The following is a 16,227-nucleotide window of genomic DNA, read 5'->3' as shown; positions in this document are numbered from 1 at the left end:
CCTACCATAAAATATGCAAGTGTCATCTTCATTTCTAAAAGTGCTCTCTTTGAAAGAAGATGAAATATCTATGCAACTGTTGACTTCCCAAATGCTGACAGTTTGATAATATTAAGAATGAATTTCACCTCTCCCTCAGCTACTCAATTAGGTGCATTTTCTAGTGCAAAGGACACTTCTACTTTCACCGTGACAGCTTCAAATGTGCAGAAGAAAGGTACAGCTCACTTATAGCTAGGTATGCCGATAATCACTACAGTCCAGATCAGTGATTGGCAAACCATGGGTTACAAAAGAAAAAAAAAACACATTGGCTACAGTTTTAACAGACAATGTCAAAATGAAACTATGTAGTTAAAACATAGTTTCAGATGGTGATGACACAGGGAGTATATGGTGTACATGCAGGTGCCATAGGGTACGTGGGAATTGTTAGTCTAAACTGATCCATAGTACAGTGTTTATTATATTGATATCAAGCTTTTAGGTGCTTCCATGCTTAAGCACCTAGCTTAATCAAAATCTTATGAAGAGTATTTTTGGTGGAAAGTCCTTAGCTCTGTACACCCTGAAATGGCTTTTTAATGCATTTGAACACTCTGCAGCTTCGCTTTAGTAACAAATATGTCATTTGCAGCCTTGCAAAACTCATACTGTCCTTCTTAAGTTAATTTTTTATTCTTTCTTTCTTTATCTGTTTATATATATTATAGATAATTTAGATTATTATGCAGATTGTTGCAGGTAATTTTAACAAATGAGAAACTGTCGTTTAGTTCTGTTTAGGGAGACTGATTAAGCCCTTTATCAAGTCAAACATCAGTGGAAAGTCTATGGAAAAGGCTGGTGAAGAAATAAAAAGTCTATGCACATAACTCACTAGGCATAAAGTGTCTCTGTGTCCTAGGACTTAATCCTACTAGATACTGCTGGGCAGTTCCCATCAATATTGAAAGGAATTTAGGGTGTTCAACATATCACAGTAGGTCCGGAGTAGTAGGTCTAGCTTCTGCCCTAACTTTCAGTTTTTGGTGACATGCTTAGTCTTAACATTTGCTCATCATTTCATCTCTTCCATCTCAGATTTTCAGCACTGCCCTAACTAAAGCCTCAGTCATACTGATAGTCCCTCAGTTTGATGAATAACTCTGTTTCTGCCAACCTGAACATGCAGTAATAAATAAACCTGCCCAAATTCTTTCATAGCAGTTCATCTCTGGAATGCAGAATGTTCTCCTGCTATTGTCCAGATGTCCTCTAAACAAGATAAAATTTGCTGTGCAACCTTACATGTCTTGGATATACCATTATGTCTTCCACAGTTTGAGTTCTCCATGGTTTTCTTTATTACCTTTGTCAACATCCATACATGAGAAGAGTGAAAATGAGAAACTCTTTCCAATAAGACTGAAAACTGCTGGCCTATTTCTCATTTTATAAGATTTGGTAGGTAAAAATAATTTTTGAAATAATACATTTAAAAGGTGCTTTCATCCCAGTTTCTGTTTCATTTCAGAACAATGTCAGAATGGGTTAAATATGCATTATATAAAGATAAATATTTCTTTGTCTTTTCCCCCTACCTTTGTTCAGTACATTTATGTTATTTATTTTATAAGTAGCTTTAAAGAAGTGAGTTGCTTTCTCTGGAGGTTTGGCCTCATAAACCACAGCAATTTTTGTTTTGTTTTGGAGGTGTTTATGTAAAAGGTGGAGTAGGGCTGTTTTCCCTGAGTATGTTTCACCATTATTTAAAAATTGTAGTAAAGAGTATTACACCTCTGAGATATCCAAAACAAGTAGCTGCTCAGTCACTAGAATGACAAAGTGATGGTGCTCGAGCTGAGATGCTCTCCAGCCTGCAGCTAAAGAGCCATAAAAAAGTGTAAAAAAAAGCTGTTTTAAGTACCACATTCACACATGGTTCTAACAGAATGGAGGGAGCTTACAGGACTTGTTGAAAAACAGAAGATAAATTAGGGCACAGCATTGGTTATTTACTACTTGCTATTAAAAATACCCTTCATTTATTCAGTGTTATGGAAATTAAAGCATGCGCTGCACACTGATAACTTTGTCTCATTTAAGCAAGCCCCCATCACCGTGCTGCAGCATGCCTATTGCAATGTGTTGTAAGACACTAAGTGTAAAGAGGTAACTTCCAGTTAACTAGTAACAAATGGCTGAGATTTCTTAGTTCCAGTTAGATCTGCATATCTGTCTGCATCACATTCTGTCATTATTTCCATTTTGCAGAAGCTTAGTATAAGATTGCTGTGAAGTAACATGCCCATAGGATTTTTCATAAAGTCCATTAAGCCAAGATAGGCTTACAGTCTGAAGTACTGGGCTTGATATCTATATTTTTCAGACCTATGTAATTCAGCTGAAAGGGTTGCCTTAGTGAATTTGGAAAGATCCATTTAATCTGTTTCTACTGGTATCTGTTTCCAGCTAAGAAACAGGCAATTCTGCAAAGCTAGTTAGTTCATTAGCTCTCATTGGTGTGAGCTGAGGGTCTAAAAACCCCAAGGACAGGAGTCTTTGTCTTCTAAACAATGTTGGCTCCTATCTCCCTGGCAAACTGTCCACCACAGAAAACCTGGAGACTCTGTTTTTAGTTTAGACTAAGCTAAATGCAGCCATGATATTGAGCAGGAAGGACTCTTCAAGCCATAAGGCCATGACTGTGTCGTGTGAGGGGAAATGCCACTCTGCCTATGTTGTCCTCAGTGGAGACTGCAATTGCCTTAAGTCATGTCAGCAGAAATCCATTCCGGGTTCAAATTTCCAGGTTGGAAGGCCCAGTTTGACTCTTCTGAGCTACTAAAAATGCCTGCAAACAGTGCACCTTGGAGGAATGTTCTTCAGGAATCTCCAGTTTTAAGCATTAGATTTTATTTTTCAGTGTAAGTTGTAATTCAGCATGCTGCTTAATAATGCTTGATATTATTCATGCATAAGACTGTATTTACACATATTAACTAAATTCAGTAATATAATAAATATTTATCCTAATTTTATTTCTCTGACTTTCCCAGTTGAGGGAAGATTAATTGTTCCCTAGGTTCTTTTGACATTACTTTTATTAGGCCTTTTAAATTCATAGGAACCAGGTATAGGGGAAGACCAAAACACCTCTGAAAACATGTGTCTAGCTCATCAAACTTTGGTGCACAGTCTTGGAAATCTCTATTTAATTTTAGAAATATTTCTGAAATGACTAGGAGTCCTCAGAGTTAAGAGTTTGATTGGTCTAGGTTCCCTACAGTTGAGAGAGAAGGAAAAGAGAGGTACTTTTAGAAGATAAATCAGCCCACCTGTACTTTGTATATCTTGTAAATGAGGATCTCTTTCCACTGAACCAATGCCACTTCATTCCTAACTTAGGCCGCTAAATCAAGTACCTAAAAGTTAGGTAGCATAATTCTTCTGCCCTATATGGCACATGCCAAACACCTTCCCTGTTACATAAACAGATTTCATCTGGTCTTTGTCGAAGCAAACTGTTGCTGATGTTCTGTTAAGTACCTAAAATTAGGAGACATGAATCCTTTTCAGTAGTGTAGTTGTTCTAATTATTCATAAATAATACCCTTAGGATAGTTTTCTTCATCCTGTTTATAAAACTAATCCTTCATTCAAATATAGTGGTGAAGACACATTAATAACGAAATTTTCTGTCAAGTAAGACTGAGAATGCCCTTCTTACAAACTATCTTAACTTACTCCTTAAAAGTGAGCGAGTGTCCCAAAATGCAAAGCTGATGAAGTTAACCCTCCATCCCACTTCTGACCCAAGCGGGATTTAGCCCTTAATAAAGTTAGCAGTCTATTCATTGATCCTTAGTCAACAAAACAATGCACATAAGCTATAATGAATAATATCCTGAGAATCAGGGTTCCCTAGACATAATGTATTTCAAGCTAAGTAAATATTTTGGCAGTGACTAGGATATATCAGGTCAGCAGTGCCTCAGACCAACATCAGAAAAGAATATAAAAGCAAACATCCTGTAAGCACAGAACACAGGAAGAATATGCTCATTAAAGACTCAAACATTTTGTAACAGCATGGCATCTACAAAATAAAAGTGAAGCTGAAGAAAAGACAAAAAGTCAAAGGACAAAAGTGAATGGAAACTATTAGTTGAGAATGATATCCGCAAAGTGTAAGCAGCACAATTAAAATGTTTAGTGGTGATTAGGGCATCATTTCTGTAACAGTAACAGATTATCAAAAATTAACATTGTATGGCTATGGAATAGAATGACACATTTGAAAATGTCTCATTAGATGTAAACATTTTGCTTGAGATGAGAGGATATTTGCTTGCTGATTTTTCATAGGACAGAAAAGAAAGAAATATATGTAGAGATTGTGTCTCTGTATCTTTTCTTTTTTTAAAATTATTGGTGTTCTTAAGGATGGGGAGAACATTGAGAGGAAAAATCTTGGAACAGATAGGCTTAAAGGTAAAAAAAATTACAATTTTTTGACTGCAGTGAAGTTCCACAAATAATACCTTAAGTTTTTGTGATTATTTACTGAAGTTTTGCTAAACCCTTGTCAGCCCAAAATAAAATAAAAGGATATATCTCAATAGTTGTGTGTAGCCTTAGTGAATTGCAACATTTAACCACAGTTTATCTGCTTTCCTGTCATTTTGAGGCAATAGCTGAAAGAGAAAGGGGAGGAGGAGGAAGGGAAGGTGAAACTTGTGTCCTTGTGAAGAGCTAAAACTCCTCATGGTGTAAGAAACATTAGGCTTTCACTCCGCATGTGTCGTTTTCAGGAAAAATTGTCCTGTTCTGGGAGAGGTTGACTTTCCCAGGGACAGTCCTGAGTAGTGGCTGTGGAACAAGAAGTTTTGCCTCAGAAAGAGTCCTGTGGCATATTACATTACAAATCCTTCTGGTTCTAGAGAACCTCTGTGAGAATTTCATTTTACCATGTCTACACTCAAGTGATTCATGTTCTTCATGTCTGTTGATCAAGAAGGACTGCTCTTTCCAGTAAGCGTTTAGTAGTGGTTGTTAGTACTCTGGGACATTTTTTCCCTGCTCCTCAGCAACCCAAGGAAAAGTTTCTTTCTTGCAGGTTGTCAGAGTGGACAGTCTACAGTGTTGGACCCCCTTAATACACTGGCTTACAAACTGTGGTAGTTCACCAGTTGTTTCATGAGTCATGTTTGCATCAAGGTGCTTCTGAAACAGAAATGGGCTGGAATGGGAGCAGGAAACATGGTACCTAACACAAGTTAAGCTATGTCTACTCGACAGACTTGCATAATAATGATTTTTTTTTTTTTCATATTAACCTCTATAATGTATATGAAAACAAGTGACTATATTTTCATTTCCACCTTAATTTAATTTTATATTATTCTGTGCCACCAAATCACTTTGGTCTGCAGCTATTCTGCATCACTGGTTGCTACTGACTCCATTTATGTAGACCTCTGTGTCATCTGTGTCTCTGTAGCCTTTAGTATGTGTCTCTGGAACCATGTAGAGCGAGCCCTGTGGTGGATGGCTTCCTGCCCTGGGTGTCACACAGGCACCCTCCCTGGGTTCTTGTGGTGCTGTACTATGCTTTTTCCAGACTTAAAAAAACTGTATAATCAAGTACATGTGGTCCAGCAGGGTTTGGGTCAGCACCTGTCTCTCCTGCATGGCGTATGAAACTGGGCTTGAGTATGAAACTACTTGAGTAGCCTAAGAGAAACCAGACCACTTGAAAGATGAACTAAGAGACAAACAAGATTGTACTTATATTAGGCCAGAACAACCTATATATAATTTTTTTTTGTCTTCCCATGCAGTCTTGAGATGGTTGTTATTTACTTTTCCACTTCCTAGCCTTTGTCTGCCTGAAAAACTTTACCAGTTACGTTCTTCCTAGAAGAGTTAAGGAATTGTTGCTAAGAGGGTGCTGTCTTATTACTAATTTTATTTCTGCTTTTAGGCATTGCAGTCCTCACTGCTAGCTACTTACAGGCCTTCCCTTCAGTCTACATCTTTTTATAAGGGAAGTTGCTTTAGGAGAAAGTGAGTTTCTGGCTTCGTGATTGACTCTTTTGGCTGTGGATTGCCTCTCTGCCCTGTATCCCTACCTTTCCCTAGAAACCTGATGATAATAATGGGGAAAGAAAGAGGAGAAAAAAAACCCTGCACAGAGCTTTTTTTTGTTTTTTTTTTTTCTGAAAGTCATGAGCACTTTTTGTTCATTAGGGGGATGTAAATGACGTGTTTCTGTTACTACATGTACAGATGTGAATACACTGAAATCAAATTTGTATATTGTTTTGCAAACAGAAAGGTTGAAATTTAAAATTAATTTCCTTTAAGTAAAATTGACTAGGTATTTATCCGTTCCACACAAGTTTTCAAATTTTCCTATTATATTTATAGATCAGACTAAAACCTGTGCTTTACTTGAAATGTGTGGCACAAATTTTAGATAAGCCATAATTTAAAGAAATATCTTGCTATTTGGTTTCAGTAATAATAGACAGTTTGAATAGTGTGGTGCTAAAAGCATGGTTTTATGGAGAACATTATGAATATCTTGCCATAGTTTTATTCATCAAGTTTTGTCATGTATTGTAAACTATAAATTTCATCCCACACACAAGCACAGTTTGGGATCTTCAGAGAATTAGGTAAGAAGGTGGAAAAAATAACCACAGACACGACAATGAGTTAAAAAAAAAAAAGTCAGAAGTTAGTGATGGGTCTGTAACACCAGATAAGATGCCGAGACTACTTCTGTGGAAAAGATTTAGGTTCCACTGGGGGCCAAGTCTCCGAGCTTTACAGGAAGAGCAGAGTTGAATAGCTTCACGTTTATATTTCAAAGACTCTACCTCACTCTTAGGTCTTGCTCAGCTCCATTCAAATCTGTTTCTTAGGTTATAAATTTGGCAGTAACACAAATCTCATGCTGCACAAATGCTATGGAAATAGAACTTTAAAGCAGCCCAACTGACAAGGTTTAGACATCTGGCCATCAAATTAGACATTATTTTCACTCAGTCAGTTTCTTTTCAAAGTTCTAACACTTTGAAATATTACAGACCTGCAAAAGTTATTTCACTTTTTCATTAAAAAAATAATTTAACCTGATTAGATTTTTTTAACATTTTGAACCATAAAATATTTGAGAAGTTAAAAATGAAAATTTCAAAAAGAAGACTTATTGTTTTTATAATTAGTTTTGTCAGGGAAAATGTGTTTTTCCTAGGCCCAAAAAGAGCAATAATCAGTTCTAACAACAATAGGCCCAGTGAGCCTGCATTTATGTGTACTCACGTAATTCATACCCAAGAGGGTCAGGAATTAAAAATCAAAGCTTTTTTCCTGCAATATTCTTCCTTACATTCTCAGTTCCTCGCTTGCAATCTTTGTGGAGCAAGCCAGAATGAAACTCAATTAAAAAAAACCCCATAATTCAAATAATGACGTATTACAGCTAAACTGCCAATATTGGCTCAAATCAGGATCTGAAGAAAGACCATACACCTCTCACTTTGACATTTTTTTGCATCAGGATTTGAATTATAGCTATATATTTCACAGTTTGTTGTGTATACTTGGAGAAATTTTCTTGAATAGATTTAATAGTATTTTTCAGGTACTTTACCAACGGAGGGAGCTGAAAACTTAACAGTATATTCAGCTATGATTTTTATCAGCCTCAGTGCTGTACTTTGATTTCCCAAAAGCCACAGCATTTAGCTTACTTCATGACTGAAGCATCTAACAGAATGTCAGGCAGATGATACTTTTACGTCTCAGCAGTGGTGAAAGGAGTTAATTATGGTTTGGTTTGACGTTTCTTAGATGGATCATAGTATCATGAGATGCAACTTTCATTGCTAATAAGGACTTGCAGCTCTGCTATCATGATGGCTTACACATTATTGTCTCTCTTGACTGCGTGGTGCCAACACTTTATGTCCAGAGTACTTAAAAGGTTATATGTAATATAGGCTCTGGGAATATGGTCTCACCCCACAGAGCAGGATATTACACTCATAAATACTTACACATCACAATAATAATATCTTGCCCCAAATATTTTCCTGTACCCAAGCATTTGATATCCACTTGAGTTCACAAGTGTGATAATGGTCTTGTCCCAGCTCCTCATGACCTACACTTAACAATACCTAATCACTTTGCCTACTGCATTGTTATCGAACATCACTGAGATGGCTGTTTTAAAAGTCACAAACTTATGATTGGTTTCCCTATATCCTCTTGTTAGAAACTATTAGTGAATGACGTTTCTGCTTTTTCAGGTCATAGTTTATTTATGAGAACAATTGATTTAGCAATACATAGCAGCATCAAACTTTAAATAGATTACATGGTCTGTGCTTCATAAATCACATTGGTCACACATTCTTAACTTTTACAGAAAGCTCAACTGTTCTAATATTTTCCACTAACAACAGTGGATGCCCCTCTAATAGTTACATTAAAAACCAATTACTTAGTTTTTTGTAGATTATCTATAGACACATTTTAAATGTGAATTTGTATTTAGAAAATCTCCTTCCCTAAATGTTCTTGGAATGAAGTATATCAGCAGTATTTCACACTAGGAAACACTACTATTTTTACAGCAGTATTGCTTTCACAACAGTACTCTGTATTCTGGAAAGTGTGTTCTTCACATATTTTTTGTTGTGGATGATGTACTGAAAGTGATATGTTATATATTTATTCACACTTCATTTTGGGGCTGACAATTGTAGCATATACTTCCATTCTCATACTTCACCAATTACCTTAACCCTGACCTGCATGAATGTAATTTTCTGCATTAATGAGAAGAAGCTGTCTCTGTGAAGAGCCTGAACTGGGTAAACACTGTCAGCTGTGTCAAATGGTGGTGACAAACAGCTTTCACTATTTATTTATGGCTGCTGGTGGTGATAGAAGAATTCATGGCTATTCAAATGTCTGTTTATTTGTAAGCAAAGGACTACTGTGAAGTCCTGAAGACTGAGGGAATGTGTGTTCTGAAAACACTTTCAGTTTTGGGTTATACTGTGATGTAGTTGCATAGACTTTGTAATGTAGGAAACTTGCAGCTGTTACGCTGCAGTTACTGGTTTTGAATGGGCACTGCAGAAAAATAACAAATTTGTAAGTACAAATTTGAGCTTATCAAGCACCTGAAGTTTTACTTAATTCAGAAATTAGAACTAGACAATGCTTGAAACTTCCAAAATTGTCATTGAAAACCTAAAAATATATAGAACTCTTCACAGAACACAAGTTCTGATAACTTTTCTCATTTATAGGTGTTTAAATTTTGAGACGAACAGTCTCTGAAGGAAAAGGAGACATTGCTTGTGATGAGTTCCAAGGAGTTCTCCATGCTTTTGCAGACTCACAAGAGAGTGTACACTTCCGTGGGAACAATCTGCCACATAACCTGTGTGAGAACCAGAGAGATCAGTTTAAAACAGGAAAAAAAGAAAGTACTTTATGCAGTTCCTGGTGAATTTATGGAATGTGATGTGAAGGCAGATGGCATTAGATGCTTTAAAAAGGACGAATTCATGAGTAGATATCCACAAATGCGTAACGGGAAGAATCTAATATCACGGATGTGATTTCTAACATCCCTAACGTGAAGAACATGGGGAATGGAGCACAGAAAGGGATCAGGCTCATGTGCTGTCCCTGAATAGCTAGTCCTACTGTCACTTTCAAAAACAGAATACTAGTCTAGGTGGAGCATCAATATGCAATAGGGCAAGGTCCCTTCCAACCTAGACAATTCTATGATTTCTTGAAGGAATTAATAATAGAATTGAATTAATTCCATCAGTTCCTTATTTTGAGGACTGAGAACTGTGTAACATTAAAGCAAGAAGCATTATGCCTATTCAAGGATAGAAAGGAAGAAAAAAATGCAGTAAGAGAAAATGGTCATTAAAAATAATGTTTGAGGACTGTTTGAGTGACTTGTAAAAGAAGATTCAGTTTGCTAGCGTATGCACCCAAAAACACTTGCAAGGAAATGAGTGAGAACTGAAATACTGATTCATAACATGGATGCCTAATTGGGCAAAAGTTTTGTTATGTAATATTTATCTATTCATATGACTTTATGCTGGGCAGTGTTAAACTCCAGAAGAAGTCCATGAAAATTTCTTTGTTGTACTAGTATATTAAAGTTGCTAGCCAGGGTAGGATTTGTCCAAAGTCTACTGAAGTACTTTGAAATTCTCCTATTGATCAGGCCTCATACAGAAGAGTTAAATTGCTTGCTGGCAAAACAGTCCAAGTCAAATTTGGGCAGCATGTGTACTGGAGTATTGGAACAGCACTCTCATGCGTGTTCCTATGCAAACAATTTCCAGGAAAACATTGACTAAAAAGAAGCTGTTCTGAGAAATCAACAAAAAATGGTTCTATGATTTGGCTCAAAAGGCAAAAAGAAATGTGTCCAGCCTGACTAAACAGCTTGAATATTTCTGTCAATTTTTTTTTTTCCAAATACCTGGAGAAAATGTATAAAGGAAACAGCAATTGGAGATTGTAAATTAAATATTTTTCCCATTTGGCCTTCTGTTCCCACTACTTGATTAAAAATTCAGCTTCAAAACTACTCTAGTACTCTTCTAATTTGGATGCAGACACCCAGCTTCAGTGGTAAAGGTGGGAGTTTCTCCCAGCCAGGCTACTTTGGTGATGATGTCACCTCCTCTTGAAAAGTGGGACGTGAGACTTTGAAATTCTCTAGTCCAAAAAGGGAATTGATCTGAGACATTTTTGATTTCTTTGACATTCTAAGGTACGTCACAGAAAGATGAACAGTAGCTCCATCTCAGTATCTACTGACATGGACATTATCTGGAAAAGTACCTAAAATATGAAATGATGAGATTTCTGAATATGGCAGAAATGCTTATGCACCAGAAGGGAGGGGAAATTCAGATTTATTTTGGTGTCAAGTGTTTTTATTGGCTATCTAGTTGTGTCCTTTGCTTTGTGATGGGAACTCTGACCCTCCTCTGGGAAACCTTCCACTTGTTGACTGGATGGAATTATACTGCCTCTCCTCTTAACTGACGAAGGGTAGCTGGATGATGCTTGGAAAAAGGATTCTTTTTAAAAATAAGGCTTTTAAAATCTTCGTTATTTCTGACATCCTCATTAGTTAATATTTAAGGGATCTGCCTTTACATGTCAGCTAGATACAGACCTCACTGTAGCCAGTGGTGATTCTGCAGCTGAAATGCTTATGACTCACAGTGATTGAAACTCTTGAGGATTGCCTGTTTAGCTTGTATATCTAAAGAAGGTATATTATACTAACATTCAAAACCCTTGGAAGTGTTTTAAACAAATGTATGATTATTGTTAGCTTTGGCTCTAATCATTTTGCTCTGTTAAGCTTCTGAAATACCTTGACTTAGACTTGGTTACTTACTGAATCTAAAGCGGCAGGCAGGTGGCTTTTCATCTATTGTTAAATTTAAAGGGCTTACTAGTGCTAATTATTTTGAAATGGATTCCTATGGTATTATGCATTATTTCAATGAATAATGCAGGACTGGCAATTTATTGGCAGAACATTCACAGGAGTGCCATAAATCTAGAAATAACATAAAAGCAGAGTGGATACATATTTTAAAAGAACAGCTTGGGGAATCACATTAGTGCAACTCTACAAACCTTTTTATAAGGGTGCATATTTTTAAGTATGATCAAATCAAGAGACTTTCTGTGAGAAGCTGAGGTTTATTCTACATATTATTATGACAGCAAGCAGACTTAGTTATTGAAATGGAAACTTGTGTACTAGATTGGGTGAAAACTCAGCAGGAAAAAACAAATCTCTGCTCTGAAGAACTTGCAAACCAAATATAACCCCAAATGCAGCACCTGGGTACAGTCACCCACAAGTGAGCGAGTGAGGAGTAACAAGAAGACATGCACAACTAGTCATAGGCTGTATTCTCTGGGCAGCAGCAGCCTGCATTTTTTTGGAGGCATCTCTTCAAAGGAGGGTGTAAGAAGAAAAATGACAACAGCTAATGAAATAGCTCTGCAGTTGTTTAAAGTGAACCCTCTCCAAGCTTAAAAAGCAGTTAGAGAACTGAACAACAGAGAAATCCCATACTGAATACAGAGACAGTAAAATGCAAAAAGTTGTTTTGTTTTGTTTTTGGTTTTTTTTTCATTTAGAATAAAGTATGGTCTTATAAAAGACATTTCAGTCTAGGGATGCTGACTCATGAAAATACAGCTGCATGGTTTTGGGGGGTTTAAACCTCTGACAAATTGAAGCAGCATCAGCTCTATCTCATATGTACTGTGTTTGGTTGCATTGTAGGGCACATGTATCTAAACAGTTATTTTTACAGTTGCAATAACATTTAAAGACATTTAAATTACCTGCTAATGGCCACTACTGGAGACAGGATACTAATTTGAGTAAACTTTTACTGTGCTGCAACACAACTGCTTCTGTTTCCCTTTCATTAGATTTGCCTGTAGTATTGATACAAATCTTTTAGGGCTGATTCTTGATGACCTTTTATGTCAGACAAATCCTATAATACAACAGGAAATACATACAATGGGAAGTACTTCTTAAAATTATGATGTTGTAGACCAAATAAAAATGACAAGATAACAAAGAAATCCTTGATTTATCTAACAAAGCAAAGAAATCAAGTTAGTTTTAAATGTATTGAAAAATTTGGACAATAAATTGAATATCCTGTAGCTAATTTAAGGAAGTGAGCCACTACATTAGTTTGAGATTACTGATTACTATTACTATAATTAATAAATTCAGTGTAAGGTTCACAGTACTTTTCAGTACTTGAATTTAGTATGAATATGTGAAACCGGTATAGCTGCAATGTATTGTAGGAGCTCAATCAGATTAATAATTTATAAATCAGAGTGTGCAAGTAGGACTTTACGTTATGGATGTTTTTTAAAAAACAATACTACCTGAAAAGTAAATACGAACAGTTAAAATATACGGGAATACACAAGCTCAGTATGTTAAAACACATAAGTTTAACTATGTGAGTAGTATATAGTAGATATAATATAAAGCACAACCAGTGCAAAATTAACTATATGCAATTATTTGCTGTTATAGATTTGTGAACAATTCTATATATTATAGGTTTATATTCTTGGGTACAAAAACTTGATTTACTTTTAGATTACATTACAAATGTACTGATAAGTGAAACAGAGGCAAGCCCAATCCTCACTTCCTTGCTGAAGCAAGTACATTTCTAGAAACAAAGAAATCACGTACCCAAGGTCACTTTGCGGAAAGGTTGTTAAGTTAGTATTAAGAGACTCCTAAATTAACATTTGATATAAAAAAATCCAATATTTTATTTTAGGATCAATGTGCATCTGACAGTGTAAAAGATCTTTTGCACTTGCGCTTAGGGGCCTCAGCCAAGGACATGGGGCACTGTCAGAAGCAGTTTATATGCTTTATGCGTATAAGCTTCTACCGTAAAGAAACTGAAATATATAGACAAAAGGTTTTGGAAGATAAGCAGTGTTATCACTTCTACCTTAAAGAGATCAAGAGTACTATGTTCAAATTTTAGAAGACATTAGGGCTCCTAAATTCATTTTTAAGCACTAAAATAGGTAGACTGTTTTTCTAATACACCAAAGACCCATTCAGCCCTGTTGTTTGTTTGTTATGGAATTGTATGAGTCATTTTTATGTTAACCATTATGCAGATGCTGAACATGACAAATATGCTGAGGAGATGTGATTCCAGCACTGCCAGATAAGATTTTCCACATTCATGTTGACAGAAATGCTAGACTTCTTTAAGAATATAGATGGTAGGTTGCATCAGGGTAATAATTAAGGTAATTTAAAAGTTTAACCCTATGAAAATGAAGAGAAAATGGCAAAGCTTATAAAATTGAAGCACCAAAGTCATTCATGAAGTATATATGCTGCTTTCATTGTATCTTTTCTGAGGATTGACTTGGTCTAAATCATTTGTAGAAAGCCTTATTATGAGCTGATTTGATTTAACTGTCTTAACTTTCTAGGATAAATAGTTGTAACTCCACATACAGAGGTACTCAAACTAACCTGATAAATTGCCTGACATATGCAGGGCACTGAAAGTGGCTACAGAATGTGTTTTGGGTATTAGTCCTTTACATGAAGAGTAGGTCTCTTTTTATTGAAATAAGTTTAAAGTACAAAGTTCCTTAAACAATAGAGAAGACTCTCAGTAGTGTTACCAATTGAAATTGGTGTCCTGAAAAATACCATTTGAAGAAATGTGTATAAAATTTTCCACGAAATAACACCAGGCCTATGGCCTCTCCAAGAAATAAAACAGTAATTAGTGAGGCAGAATTTTATCAAAGTAAGGTAGCAGCAATGAATATATGGAACTATAAAGGTATTTTATTTTTATTAAGTATTAAAGTATTCATGCGTGGTTGATGCCAATTTACAGAGCATAGGTAAGTGAACATCTAGTAGATTTGATTTTAATTATCTGAACTATACAGTATACATACTAGTAAATGGAAACTAGTTGAGAAAATATTTGATAGAAATTTCTATTTGTATTTTCATATTTTTCTGCAGGTTTTACTTTTCTGTAAATAACTTCATCCTATGCCAAAATGTACTACACTTCAGAATGGAGGATTTATAGTGTATGTTTATATTCAGGACTATTGCTTTGTCCTGATCTACTCAGATTTTTTGTAGAGGTGCACATACAAGGTGCTATTAGAAAAAGCTAGCATGATCAATTATCCTGAGTTTTCCTAGTTTCTAGGAAGCCTGAGTTTTTTGGGGGGGTGATTGTTGCAAATATTTCAAAAGCGGTTTTGAGATTGACACGCATAAGACTTTTTCAGTCATTAGATTTGGACAACTCCTTCAAGCTGGTAAAGAAAAGATTTTTGTAGGGCTGGTGTGTTTGTCCTCAGGAAGGAGATGAGGGAGAATTTGCACTAGAGTGTTCCTCCATCCTTAAGGTGTCTGAAAGGTTAGACTGTATAATGATGACTCATTGGTCCACTTATAAAGAGCTAAACGCTTAATCCTAGTGTCAATTCCACTTTCAAACTAACCACGTCCACTCTGAATAAAGCACACTGTGAAACAAGTTTAGAGCTTTCTTGGTCAATATATATTTTTATTTTTTATTTTTGCTCTCTTGAACATATATATATATAGATAGATAAGACTTCTTTACTTAGAATATAAAGAAAAAGATCTGATTGAGTACTTCAGCATTTGCATTTCCATAACTTTCCCTGAAACTCACTTTTACACTAGTGGTTTTCCTTCACCTCTGTTTTCTTTTCACTTGAGTTTCTTTGTAGGCTTGACAGTCTAAAGCCTCTTGGAAAGCCTTTTGTGCTCTGCATGTCGCTCAGCTCACTGGATGGTGACTGTCATGACCATGATTCTAATAAGATAGTCATAGTGTCCGTTGCAACATTCTAACACCACCCTCTTTGGAGGTCCCACCAAGCTATGGAGGTGCCACCTAATTTAGGTGCATGGGTTTACAAAATTAAAATATAAAAGAACTAGCATGTTAGATTTATATGAGTAATCAAAATGGTGAAGTAGAGTTGGATTTTTCAGCTTGAGCTGAAAAGCCAAGTTCAGTACCTGGCTACTACAACACATCCATGTCCCCAGAAGGCTGAACCCTTTATCTCATCAGCACTAGCATGTGGAGAACCGCTGAAACTGAAACTGTCTCAAGACTTTTAGTGAAATTCCAAGAGCCAGGAAGAGCTTGGATAGAATCCCAACACAGCAAGCTGCTTCCAGTCTGACACAAACCCTGTGACCTGGGAGAGCAGGACAGTCTGGCTCCCACGTTCTTGGTTTCTCAGCATCCTAGGTTTACAGGGACTGAACACCCCAATATTTCTGACAGCACACAGTATCTTTCTAGCTCCTCAGGTCTGCAACAACCCGCAAACAGGTTACTGAGGTGCCAATGTGTCCTGGTTCTGGCAGGGATGGGGTTAATTTTCCCAAGGAGCCAGCAGGGGATACAGGTATTCCATGCCATGTGACCCATGCCCAGGTTGGCAGGGGGGAGGTAGCCGGGGGAAGGGGGCAGGAAGTCGCGGCGGGGAGCGGGCTGCGGCGGTCCGAGTCCGGTCGGGGAGCGGCGGCATTGTAATAGCGTTCGTATATTCCTTTAC

This window comes from Charadrius vociferus, unplaced genomic scaffold (assembly GCF_000708025.1).
Source record: "Charadrius vociferus isolate BGI_N301 unplaced genomic scaffold, ASM70802v2 scaffold43, whole genome shotgun sequence".
In the NCBI taxonomy this organism is placed as follows: Eukaryota; Metazoa; Chordata; class Aves; order Charadriiformes; family Charadriidae; genus Charadrius; species Charadrius vociferus.
Note: the sequence above shows the minus strand (reverse complement) of the source record.